At 38.9% G+C, this 14,140-nt stretch overlaps 1 protein-coding gene across 3 annotated transcripts in view; it reads right to left on the bottom strand.

Moving 5' to 3' along the window:
* LOC134213157 (peptidyl-prolyl cis-trans isomerase FKBP2) overlaps nucleotides 1-10,192 on the bottom strand; it is a 102,364-nt gene extending 92,172 nt beyond the window's left edge. Inside the window, exon 1 of one of the 3 annotated variants that reach the window (XM_062691819.1) lies at nucleotides 9,896-10,192. The gene's annotated coding sequence lies outside the window, so the exon portion shown is untranslated. Of the gene's footprint in view, nucleotides 1-2,874; nucleotides 3,083-9,895 lie in introns of those variants that run through there. The other 2 variants (XM_062691821.1, XM_062691820.1) reach the window with 2 other exon arrangements.
* Nucleotides 10,193-14,140: the final 3,948 nt, after the last annotated feature.

Below are 14,140 nucleotides of genomic sequence, written 5' to 3'. Positions count from 1 at the left end.
GTAATCACTTATAGGGGGAGAGGGGTCGGTCAATATCTTACGCTCCATATAAATAAAAATTCATTTGTATGGAAAAATCTTACATAGGGGTTCGAAAAACCCAGAAAAATTGCTTACGTAATAAGTGCACGACAGGCAATACCGCAACAATAGAACTGACCTTCAAAAAATATCGCAACGATAAAGAGCACCCTATTCAACTACTTTCAAAGAATTTTTGAAATCAATTTTGTTTTGACAGGATGATTAACCCCTCCAAAATAGGTCGTTTTACCCTATCTTAGAAACGGAAAGATCCATTTTCCGTATTTCCGTATTTCCAAAATTATATGACAGAAGGACACAATTTTGATTTTGGAAATACGGAAATTTAAGAACGGATAGAAAACCAGGAGAGCAGGATCATCGCAGAGGCCTTCCACATAAAGATGATGGGAAACGATGCAACGGTGAACCTACAACGAGAATGCGGTGGAATTGACTCGGCGTACAACGCACTAGTGTGCAAAATCCGATCGTTACACAAACGAACAGCAACTCGGTAGACACGATGACGCACATGGTACAACACATAGAAGGGATTCGGTAGTATTAGACTCAGGGGGGTTAGTTATTGAACCACACTGGTGGCAAGTGAACGTTTTTCAATGTAAGTGGGAGAAAAGAAAATTGTAACCAATTTGAATATTTTAAACTAATTAATAAAATTTGATCACGGATCTGATGATGGCTGAATGGAGTAAGCCGAAACGTTATTAAAAAACGGAAATTTGTGTATTTTTCATCACCGATAAAAATCAACAAACCAGAAAATATAAAGTTTTACGGTGACCGAAACCCCACCAAACAAAAACATAAAAAATATGTTTGACAATTAAAAAAACAACTTATTCTAAAAAAATATTTGTTTATCATTTTCTTTATTATGAGCCATAGTGTAAAAAATACATATATTTACTACCACAACATATCAAAAAACTAAAAATAAATTGAATATTTTTTTCGAGAAAATTGCATTAAAATTTTCAACGACTTCACATTTTTTTCCATGGTGTATATTTTTTTCACATAGCCCCATTGATAACCTAAAACATTTCCGAAGACACCAAAACTATCGGACAAGCCGTTTGTAAGTTATATTCTATTGAATATTGAAAATCAAGGTGTTTTGTGCCCTTGTCAAAAGTTAGGCTAGAGTTAAAACGGTAAACCAATAATGGCACTTTGATGTTGCATGAAGAAGAAGAAGCAGAAAGATGATAATCGAAAAATCTCCACGGGAAACCATACGAAGAAGTTTTTAAAACTCTTCTCAAAAATTCTAAAAGCAAATTAATTAAAAACGGTGAGCAGTACGGGGTTGGACTTTTCTTCTACTGTATAATAAACACAATATTTCTATTAGAATTTTTATGTTGTAATATTACACTTAAAACACAGTATAAGAGAAGTCCAACCCCGTACTGCTTAACGTTTTTAATTAAATTGCTTTTAGAATTTTTGAGAAGAGTTTTAAAAATTCTTCGTATGGTTTGCCGTGGAGATTTTTTCGATTATCATCTTTCTGCTTCTTCTTCTTCTTCGTGCAACATCAAAGCGCCAAATGCAAATTATGTTTCTGGGTCATAAATAATGTGTGTGGAAACTTACAGGAAAATCAGAAAACACAAAAATAAATCGACCTTCGAATTTTGCAATGAGATACAAACACTATTTTTCGCAATGACGAAAATGTGTTAAAGCTGAGTTAGTCCGTCTGATTCATTCCACATGATCGTCCATGCAAAAAAAATCAAGCTTGCCAAGAGAACAATCAGTTTTCATTTCATCTAGTCGCATTACACAGTTCGGGAAACAAACGACAATTTAATACAGTTTATTTAAGTACTGAAATGGTAATTGAAGCACTGTTTTCTTTGATAAGGAATAGTATACCATTTTATTAGTCAAACACAAACTGTAAAACCAGGTATTATGATCCGAAATTGCTTAAAAAATATTACAATAAATTAAATAAAAAAACTAATATGACTAAAATAGAAATATGTACTCATAAAAATTAATTTTTGGATGATGCAAATCATAAATTTAGTAGAATCGATCTCAATATAGACATAATGGGTTTCAAACCAAATACGAATAATCGACCTATAAGTTCATTGCACGACTGAAACAATGCAAAAAATAAAAAACCTTACAGGAGTCATTGACCAGGCTTAATGACTGATGACTATTTCTTATCGGTTCGACAGAAAAGTCATTGGTTTTCTGAGAATTCAAATTCAAGTCAGTAACTAATGATATGTGTGACAATGACATGCTTTAGCAAGAATTATTTCATATATGGTGTCCAACTGTAGTGTTTATCTGTTGAATCTTTTTTTTCCGTTTGGCACATCAACAAAAACTTGGTACTATTACTCATTGTAAGGAGGAGCAATGATACGTTGTTCGTTATTCAATCACAAGAATTATTATTTGAATTTGAAATATACATTTGAATCACACAATTTGAATACATTCGATTAACGAAAACTCATAGCCCATATGGATCTTTTGTTGCACTGTTGCACTTATGTGAGATTACTTTTTGAACTGCAGAATACTCAGTCGAAAGTATTAGACTATTAATTTCCTAAATTATTTGAACTATCAGCTAAAGTCACTCAACTTTTCAAAAATCTTGTTTCACTTATTTGAGTGTTCAACATCTGTTCAATTTTTCTGCAATGCCACAACTTCACTAACACATATCACATCCGATTCCCTTTATAGGGGCAGAACTGGGTATCCGATAATCCAAAATTGGTAACTTGAACCTTGAATGAAAGCTGCACTGATCCACATCACCATTAAATGTTTGCTGATACTGACCTTCACCCTAGTTTCTATAGAGCACTGACCTCTCAGCTAGTTTGGGTTCGATTCGCTCGAGCACCACTTTTAAGTCTCAAAACGTGAACTTGTTCAAACAATCGTTCGAAAATTCAGTTATAAAAAAATTAAACAAAAAACTAGCAATCCGCCCGCGAAACCCAGACCAAATAAACCGTACGCGACGAAACAACGTGAAAGACTAACACCTCATAGGCGAACTAACTGAACTGAAAGTGTGTACCTAGCTGGGTCTGTTCGATATGCGGTTGGGTCCGGTACCTCTCTCTTTCTCTGTTCAATTGCGCACCACTCGAGGGGAGCCAGCGAAACTTTCTTCTTCAGCACATCGTCGGAGTGGAGCTGGTAGGTTCGACTAAGTCTGTGCTGTTTGCCATCCCCATCGGCCTTTCGGTGCGGTACGGTGGTGGGAGGCGTGAAGTGTGAGTTCCATGTGCACGACGAAAGACAGCATAAATGCGTGCCATTTCTCTCGGTGTCGTCGTCGGTTCGTTTCTTTCTGGCAAAGCGCTATAATACCATTGATGGGATCCAGAGGACAACGATGATGACGATTGCCATACCACCGCCGCTGCCGCCGATTGTGGTAATGTTGACGCGAGTTATCCGGGAGGGACGCAACCAGTTTTGTGACACTACTGCCTACTACAGCTGTGCACATTGCTTTTTAACGACATCAGAAGTTCTCAACTAAGTATTTCTCATTTTTGAGCGGCATATTTATTTTCTAAGGCTTCTTCTTATTGAGGGTATTACGAGTGCGTAAAATGTATTATTCAAATAGAAGATTAATCAGCTACAATTCAACGATGGTATATGAAAAACTTGTAACGAATAACTGAAACATCTTCGTTATGACAAATAAGCAACTTCAGATATAGAAACATCAGTTAATTTCGACACACTTTCAGGAGGAAGGAGGGTTTCATCACAGACAAATGAACGTAACACTAACGAAATTTCCATCGTCCATCAACTCAACGGTCGTCTTTAAGTCAACTGCTTGCGAGTTTCACACCCAGAGGCCGAATCGCTTTATATTAGAGGGGGTTAGAAGCAGAGGGGTGTAAGTGACACAAAATTGAGTTGACTACAGTGAAAAATACTTTGGTTCTCGAGCTTTGCGGCAATATGTTGATAAAGTTTGTCAATGTTTATAAAAAATGTGAAAATTCACAGAAAATTAGTACTTTTTTAAATTTCCATACAATTTGTATTTATAAAATATTAAAAACTTTGCACCCATTTTTTAAAAACCAACTTTTTGTCTCTTTCACCTCTTTGTGTTTGACATCTCACACTAGCGTCTTCTGTTTACATCATCGTACTACATAATATTTTGTGCAACATGCTCGTGGGAAGGGGCCTTCCTTAGCCGTGCGGTAAGATGCACGGCTACAAAGGAAGACCATGCTGGAGGTGGCTGGGTTCGATTCCCCGTCCGGTATAGGAAATTTTCGGGTTGGAAATTTTTTCGATTTCCCTGGGCATAAAAGTATCATGGTGTAAGCCTCATGATACATATACGAAAATGGTAACTTGGCTTAGTAAATGTGAGAAATCTTATGTAAGAAGTGAAAATCTGGAAATGAGAAATATGAAGAACTTCTTGGGTTTTGGCGCTTTTTGAAGCGAAGTCATTTTTCGGCGAATGAGCGAAATGATGCGATTCTGCGTCATAAACTCAAGCGCGATGCTCTCTCTGCAGAATCGCAAGCGAGTTAGCTCGCACATGAGGTTTTGATGATTGATATTTGAGTATGATTCTACCAACACTGGACATTTGAATGTCTTTTCCGTGCGAATTCCAAAGAATTTCCCGTTGAAATCCAAATACTGTCTTGTTGAAATCTAATTTTTGAACGGGGAAGGCCGGCATTTCGCCGAAATGGACATTTGGCCGAAAAAGCCGTTTGGCCTATTAGGTCATATGACCGAAAAGGCGGTTTGGAAGAACATTTGATAGAACGGGTCGACATATTCGATCAGAGGACCCAGTAGCGTAGCTAGAAAATTTGTCCAGGGGAGGGGAGGGCTTCCTGAACATTTTTTTCTCGAAAAAAAAATATTCTAAAAATTTTTACACGGGGGGGGGGGGCATGGTCACGCCACTGGTATGACCCGTTAAGCAAGTGACATTTTCGACCGTATGACTCGTTCGGGCGAATGGCCTCTTTCTGCTAAATGACATTTTTCCGAAAAACTGGCTATTTTGGCCGAACGGGTCGACATTATTGGTCATGTAACTTGTTTTTCAATTACTCGTTCGGCCAAATGGCTCCTTCTGCAGAACGACCATTTCAGATAAACGGCTTTTTCGGCTGAATAACCTATTCGGTCAAACGACCTGCTGAGGCCCCCTTTAGATGCCCCCGGTAAGATACACGGCTACACAGTAAGGACCATGCTGAAGATGGCTTTGTTCGATTCTCGGACCGGTCTATGAACTTTTCGGGTTGGAAATTTTGTCGACTTCCCTGGCCATAAAAAGTATCATCGTGTTAGCATTATGGAAAAATGGTAACATGGCTTAGAAACCTCGCAGTCAATAACTGTAGAAGAGCTTTAAGCTCTTAATAATGAACACTAAGTCGGGGTCCTCAGTAGCCTTGCGAGCAAAGGCGTTGGATTGCCAATCCGGAGACGGCGAGCTCGATTCTCGAACCGGTCTAGGATGTTTTCGGGAAGAAAACATTGTTAACCCCCTGGGCATACACACTTAATTTTTTTCGCCGAGATCTCAGCATTTTTGTTTATTTTCCCGAGGTAGGTACCGCCGAGTTAAGGCAAACATAATTTTTGCCGAGATCTTAGTAAAAGTGCCGTTTTGGTTGCTGAGATACAGTGAATATTTTGCTGAGAATCAGCAATAAACGAAATTTTCTGCCGCAGTTCAGTTCTGGAATTTACTGAGCTACAGCGGTGCCCGATTTTGCCGAGCTCGAAAAGAAAAACTTAGTGTGTAGTGTATCCATTGTACTTGCCTCACAAGATACATACTCATGTAATGGCAGACATAGAAAAGCTTCAATTAACAACTGAGAAAGTGCTAATAGAATACTAAGTTGACAAGCAGGCCAAGTTACAGTTTGAATGTAGAGCCATTGAAGAAGAAGAAGAATGAACACTAAGCTGCGAAGCGGTAAAGAGAAACCTGTTGAGGCAAACGGCATGTTCTGTCAAATTACCAGCTCGACTGTTAGTCGCTTTCGACCAAATTTCATTTTTGATCAAACAGCTTTCGACATAATAACCGTTTGGATACAACTTCCAATTCGGCCAAATGGAATTCGGTTAGTTGATTTTCGGCATGAATTGTTATTCGACCAAATGGCTTTCCACTGAATGTATTTCGGTTAAACGACCCTAAACGATTTTTTTTACAGACAATAGAAATTCAAAGAAATCCCTTAAAAATTCAAACAAATTTTCCTTTGAATTTTTGAAAAGTTTCTCGTGAAAAACTTCTTCGTTGAAATTCTGAAAAATTGTAGGAATTTTCCTAGGAAATATAAAAAGGAAATTCAGAGAATTTCTTGTTGATGGGGAAAAGTCATTTGGCCGAATGCCACTAGGCCGAAAGCTGTTTGGCCGAATATACCATTTAGCCGAACAGACCATTAGGCCGAAAGTGTCGTTTGGCCGTAAGGGTCATGAGGCTGAAAGAGTATTTTGGCCGAAAGGGTCATTTGGCCGGAAGAGTCATTTGGCCGAAAGGGTCGTTTGACCGAAAGGATCGTTTGGCCGAAAGGGTCATTTGGCCGGAAGGGTTATTTGGCCGAAAGGGTCGTTTGGCAGAAAGGGTCATTTGGCAGAAAGGGTTATTTGGTCGAAAGGGTCATTTGGCCCTAAGGGTAATTTGGCCGAAAGGGTTGTTTGGCCGAAAGGGTCATTTTTACGAAAGGGTCATTTGGCCGAATAGAACATTTGAACTATTGGGTCATTTGGCCGAATAGGTCATTTGAAAAATGAGAAGTTAGGAGTAAGAAGAGAGACGTTTCAATTTTCATTCCTCATTTCTCACTTCTCACTGTAAAAAATTAGGAGCGCGAAGTGAGTAGTAAGACGTCTCACTACCCACTTCGCACTACTCGCACTAATGACGCACTACTCGCACAAACTACCCTTTCGTCCAAACGACCATTTCGGTTAAATGACCTTTTCGGTCAAATGACCCTTTCGGTCAAATGACCCTTTCGGCTAAACTACCCTTTCGGCCAAACGACCCTTTCGGAAAAACGACCTTTTCGGCCAAATGACTCTTTTGACCAAATGACCCTTACGGCCGAACTACCCTTCCGGCCAAACTACCCTTTCGGCCAAACGACCCTTTCGGCCAAAATACCCTTTCGGCCAAATGATCTTTTTGGTCAAATGTCCCTTTCGGCCAAATGGGTTTCGGCCTAATGGTTTGTTCAGCCTAGTGGCATTCGGCCAAATGGCTTTCGGCCGAATGGGTTTCGGCCAAACGACCCTGATCTGTTCTATACAGGTGTTATAAATGTAACATAACTGTCTTTACGGGTCAGAAGTGTGGTCCTGAATGACAACAATTTCACGATTTTGCATTCTCCTCACATTTTGATCCAAAGATCCGATCCGTATGAAAGACCCGGATCTGATCCGTTCAATGAAGTGATTTGTCTTGTCCATCTCTAACGCGGATTATGAGATTTACGCGGTTTAAAAACAATTTATATATATTCTTAAAATATGTTGCGAAAGTCGAATGGCTTTGTCGCCAAAATTGAATAGGTATTGCCAAAATCGAATGTCTACATTTTGAAAAATTTCCCGCAGAAACTCCGAAGAATTTCCCGTGGAAATTCCGGAATACTTTTGGTGAGGTCTGATAATTTTCGAACCAGCTCACACCTCTAGTTAGGATTAAGAAGTGAGACCTCTCACTTCTCAATTCTAACTCTACAATTCTCATAGTGAAAACTGATGACTGAAAAAGATAAATTAAAAATAGGGAGTGACAAGTGGGACCCCAGTCAACATAAAATCGTATATGATGCCGCATAAGATGCTAAAGTGGAGGCGACATAGGTACTTCCCCATACAACATGCGCGTATATCGCTTCCACTTTAGCATCTTATGTTGCATCATATACGATTTTATGTTGACTTAGTCATTTCACTTATCGCTTCTTATTTCTTACTTCTCAATCTCATGTGAAAAGGGAGAAAATCTGAGTAAGAAGCTGAAAAAAGAAGTTGGAAGTGAGAAATAAGAGGTACGGAGGCAGTTTGAGAAGTCAGACGCGAAAAGTGAAAAGTTAGATGTGAGATATGAGAAGTAATTTTGTTTTTGTTTTCTGGGTATAATTTTTCCCGCAAAACGTCATTTTTGTTTATATGACCCACTGCCCATGATCGCATATTTGTAACATTTACATTTTGGTTGATTTTGTAAATCGTTTGTCAATCCTCTCCACAAACTAAATCATTTTTAACTTACCACAGATAAGCAAGATAGGATAGGCTATTTTACTGTTGTGGGATTAGATACAATAAATTGAACTTTCAGAATGATTCACAGGCTTTCAAAAAATGAACAAAAATGCTAATGTTACAAATATGCGATCACGGGCAGTACATATCTTTAAATCTATAGTAGTATCTTATTTCATAAAATCTTATTTTTGTTTTGAGAGAAGCAATTTAAGCAAAATACGCCCAAAATGCTTTAAATAACTAAATTACAATATTGGAAGGAGAAACTGTTGTTTAACACTACAAGCGTCCTTTTCAACATACATATTTAAGTTGAAATTATGCAAAGTTATTCAGAATATGATTTTAAACTTAGGGGGGTCCCGTAACGCAGTTGGTTACACGTTCGCCTTACAAGCGAATGGTCATGGGTTCGATTACCAGCCCCTTCACAAACCCTCGTCAGTCGCCGGATCCGCAGCCCGTACGCGTTTTGGGATACGCGCCTTACCGTCACGGCTACCTGATGACGACTGACAACTTGCTCTTCTCAGAGGCATTCCTCCAACGAAAAATAGATTATGTGTGGATTCTGGATCCATAAGAGTGGATTCTGTACAGCAGAATACCATAGTAGATCACGGCACAGTAGCGGTCAAGAACACAGAGTGCCTACCAAATAAATATAGGAATACAAAAAATGATTTTAAACTCAAAATGGCTTTTCCTCATCTGAAGGCTTCATTAAGCAAACGCAGATAAAGTTATTGAAAATAAAATGAAAATGAAAAACAAATTAACGGGTATTTTTTTAAATCAACTTTACATACATTCAATCATAATATGTTATGCATGAAAAATGCATCGTTAGTAATATTCTAGTTTCTATTCTTCTTACCAATAACTCACAATAACAATACCTAAAAAATTGCTATCTAAAATAAGTCCAAAACTTTATCGATCGATCCAAAGGAAAACATAAATAATACCTTTATAGAGGGTAGCTTGGCAATGACTGGCTATAATCCAACCCCCAAAATCCTATAAAGTGAAAACAAAAAACACTGACGTAATCAGTGCTTGGGAGTCTCTGATCTTCCCGCGGCACTGCAACATGTACTCTGGCCGATGTGCCACGTTGTTCCATCTATAGATTACCATACCAACGAATCGCCAACCGAAACAAGACGCGCTTTGGCGCATGTAGCTACGAGCGTAAAAACAACAAAATCTTCAAGCGTGCACTACACATGTAGGCGCTGATTGGCACTGGAACTAGCACGCACACTCAGAGTCGCCACGGGAAGCACACCAGCCGAGTTCAAAGATAAGCATTCAACGACGACTTAGAGACTTATTTTGCAGCCCAAAAACCAATCACAATCGGCTACGTTTGCTCTCCAGCGTGCCACCATCACGGGCCGGTTGATAGCATTTGCTAGGTTCAACTTTTTTGCATAACAACACCTCGATCGATTCACATGGCAGCATCCAATGTAGCAAAGAATGCTACAATAACGGCGCTTCTGTATAGCGGCGCGGCAGCCGGCAGTCAAATTACCTTACTGTGTCGATTGGGGCAGAGATGACGATGACCTAAGGAACACGGGGGTTTGACTCGCAACACACTTTCGAGAACACACTAAGCAAAACTTCAAACAAGTAAGAAGTAACTCGGTCACGCGAAAAGCCACGACAGACGTGCACGCCCGATGAAACTGTGCGACTAACTGAACGGCGACGGCGAATGAATTCCGGCCAGACAAAATTTATTTCCGTGAGCGAGGGTGGAGAGGGAAACGTCTATGCGGAGAAATACGGTGGCGGTGGTGGCAGTTTCATTGATATTCAACAGGTAGCTACAGTCGCCAGCCATACGACGACGACGAGGTTTTTTTTCGACTGGGTTGTTGTAGCTGGAATGGTTGGTGAAGAATGAATCATAAGTAGCTTCACGACTGGAAACCACGGGGCTATCAGATGTTCGTTTGGTTGGAGAATCATAAAGAAGAAATATTCTTAGTAAAGCATTGAAGTACCCCTTGGTGAGCTGAGAGTATGTTCACGATTGCTGTGCTGGCTGCGTACTGCGAACAGATGAAAAGCATGTGAGTTACTGGAGAAAGGGACGAACATAGGACACCATATGGTATGGATGAAATATAGCAACGCCTAAAAACATGCAACAGGTAGTGAAACTTTTGGTGATTTCGATGCTTTGGAAAAACGAAACACTCGGTTAACTCAATAGTCACAGCACAATGGGTTTTCTACCAATGATAATATTCGTAAAACTTGAGACTTGCATTTTGCGTTGCCCAAATAATTAACCTAACCGAATCTGCAAGCATTATTTTATAGTTTATACGTCAAATAGGGTAACAAAATTTCAAATTTTTACCGAGATATGCACAGCCGTGCCCCAGCAAACATATTTTTTGCCGATACTGCGTTCTTACTGCATTCCCTAAGTCGATATCTCCCTTACTTGATATTCTCTATGTCGAAGTATTTTCCAATGCATTTTCACCTCTAAATTTTGTCAGAAACAGTTACGTGCACGATATAGTTAGAAGTTGGATGTTAAAAGTAATAAGCGAGAACTGAGAAATTAGAAGTGAAAAGTAAGAAGTGAGAAATGAGAAGTAAGAAGTGAAAAGTTAGAAGTCAGAAATAAGAAATGAGTAGTGAGAAGTGCGAAGTAAGAAGTGAGTAGTTGAAAGTGAGAAATTAGAAGTGTGAAGTTTTTCATTAAGAAGTTAGAAGTTAAAAGCGAAAAGTGAGAAGTGAAAAGTTGGCAAAGTCATAAGTGAGAGCTGGGACATCAGAAGTGAAATATAAGAAATTATAAGTGAGAAGAGAGGAGTGAAAAGTGAAAAATGAGAAGTGAGATGTGCGAAGTGAGAAATGAGAAATAAAAAGTGAATATTGTAAAATTAAAAGTGAGAAGTGAGACATTCGAAGTAAGAAGTAAGAAGTGAGTAGTGAGTAATGGGAAGTTTGAAATGAGAAGTGAGAAATGAAAAGTGAGTAGTAAGAAGTGGGAAATGAGAAGTGTGAAGTAAGAAGTGAGAAATGAGTAGTGGGAAATAAGAAATGAGAAGTGAGTAATAAGTGAGAAATTCGAAAAGCTTAGTAGTAGTGAGAAGTGAAAAGTGTTGTTTCAACTGAATTTTCTAGAAGCGAAACCACAAGTGCTGCAGTTTGAGGGCAACTTTAACTAAAATGTATTTTTAATTAGTTTTACATTTAGCGCATGAATAGGTAAGTAACCATACAAATCTTCAGTGTTTACTTCACCTGAATTCCTCTCTTAGCTGGTATCTTCTAGGTTATGTTTAAACTGTTGTGGATATAATTTAGGAAAAATTTCATGATTTCATACTTTAATTTGCACTTTTGTTACTTACTTAGGGAGAGATAATTGAACTTTTAATATATTTGTGTTCAATTAAATTAAATAACTAAGTAGATCTGTAACTCTGCAATTCGAGAAACTAGTAACAAGTATCTTATTGTTACTATTGCTTTATGTTTAAGCACTTAAATTCCAACTCACAATCACAGGTTATTCAGTTTTAAACGGAAAACTATTTCGCGAAAAATGAATCCAAAATAAAATAATTGATATAAGAATATTTGAAATTTAAGAAATTTAGAACTGGCGAGGATTTTTCCAACCATTTCCGATTTTGTGTTGTCTTCTATTTCTGCATTGTTATCCTTTGTCATGCACCGTGGTGAAGGCTCACAAGCACAAGCATGCGTATGGCTATTTAAGTGCTAGGGCTGTTCCCCGTCACATGTGATATGTACGAAATGGGAAGTCAGAAATAAGATATAAGAAATTATGAGTGAGTAGTGAAAAATGAAAAATGAGAAGTGAGAAGTGCTCAACCATAGCATATTAGGCTACTTCACTTTTTAATGGTATTTGATTGAATTAAAATAAATTAATTTGTATTTTTTTACAAGATTTTTACATATTGACACCCTTACCCTCTATGCAAATACGAAGCATGGGAAGTAAGTACGCAATATTTAGTTTATAATTATTTTTGTGTATTACCACTTTCAACTCGATGATTTAAACAAATATAAATGATGATTTTGACTGATATATTCTTTACTAATTTTTGAAAATCATTCGGAAAAATGAAGGAGTAAGATAAACGTATCCAGGAACGACTAAAAAAATGCGTTAGTAAATATAATCAATACTGATTTAATGCTTGTCAATTCCTCATTCATCCGCAAGACTTTTTCCTCTAGTAAGAAAGTTTCATCGCTTAGGTTTCCCACAGAGTTCGTAATGCTTACTCAATCTCAGGGGCTCCCTCACGAAAATTTTCGGGTTTAAATCGCTTTTCGCAAATAGTTTGGAGAGAAATAACTATGTTTCCCTCACTTTGATTGCCGTGGAAAGTTGGTTTGTACGTTATCTCTTTTCGTGTCATTACCAATGCAAACGGCAGTAGATTATTTGAAACCTGCCTGGACACCCGGTTGGCTACACGCTTCATGTCCGTAAAGAATCACTGATAGAATCAAAGTTTCTGCAGAGCAAATTTCGTTTTCATCTGCATATTGCGGGACCTAAGCTGGTTACGTATTCTATAGAAGGCCCTATTCGCAGCATCAATACGTCAGCAAAACGTTACTATCACATATCACGAGCGTTCCATGGTGATCAAATTATTCAAAAACTACCAACACATCCCCATCAAGTACTACTTCAACATCAACTTCCTCTTGCCGTATCCCTCTTCAGTGGACCAACGGCCCTGCGATAGATTGCAATAAGCCGTCCCCAAAGCCCAGCAGCATATGCGACCGTGTGATGATAGTGCCGCCGGCTAAACATCTGATCCGTCGTTGAAAGGCCCTCACGAATAATTGCCCGGTATTCGCCAACGAAGGACTTTTCAAGTGGTCTCAGTATGTTAAACAGAATACGTGACAGAATTTTGTACGCCGTGTTCAGAAAGGTGATCCCTCTGTAATTGGCATATATTGGACATATAAGGTCATCTAGCCAGCCGATAGGCAGTTCTTCATCCTCCCATATTTTTAGAATAATGTATGGGTTCTAGAGCCGTAGCGATGACCCACAACGCCCTTGGCGAAACCGTTATTGGGCGCACCTTATTTTCAAGCATTTTTAAAACAAATAGCATGACAAGAGCTGGAATATTTTGAAATCAATTGGCCTGGGTCCCTTCTCTTTGCTCGATCCCGGGGAATGAAAAAGCGGACTCTTTGGATAAAGTAGGCGCTACGAAAAGAGATGTTTGCGATTAGAAAATCACCGTCGATCATTTTTTCCTATTAGTTCGCCAGGAAACCTTGATCAGCTGGTAGTAGAAATGGAAAAACTGGGAATTTGTTAGATGGCTGTATTCAATTCGTCCGCAGGTGTCGAAGCGTCTATGGTTTAAAAAATTGAATATGGGACGAGACTTCATTCAAACCATGTGTCGTCCAATGTCCAATCGCTACACTCTAAAAGCACATCTTTGCAGAGTGAGGCTCCCGGAAGGCAATCTCTGTGTTTGCGAGGATATTGATCACGTCATGTGCAAGGAGCATCGTGACCCCAGTTCTGCGCTAAAGGAACATCTCCGGGTCCGAGGACCGAGGGCCGGAAGTGTTGACGGGTCTTGATCTCGACCGACCCGTCGACTTGTTAACCGATTTTTGAGAGTTTCTGATCCTCTTGTCTGCCATGAACCATCACGAATGTGTTCCACTTGTTTTCCATTTTAATGTCTGTCGTCTCCCTTTCATATCTCGCGCTTAGCATCAT

This window comes from Armigeres subalbatus, chromosome 2 (genome assembly GCF_024139115.2).
Source record: "Armigeres subalbatus isolate Guangzhou_Male chromosome 2, GZ_Asu_2, whole genome shotgun sequence".
Lineage (NCBI taxonomy): Eukaryota > Metazoa > Arthropoda > Insecta > Diptera > Culicidae > Armigeres > Armigeres subalbatus.
Note: the sequence above shows the minus strand (reverse complement) of the source record. Positions and strands in the feature narration are given on the sequence as shown.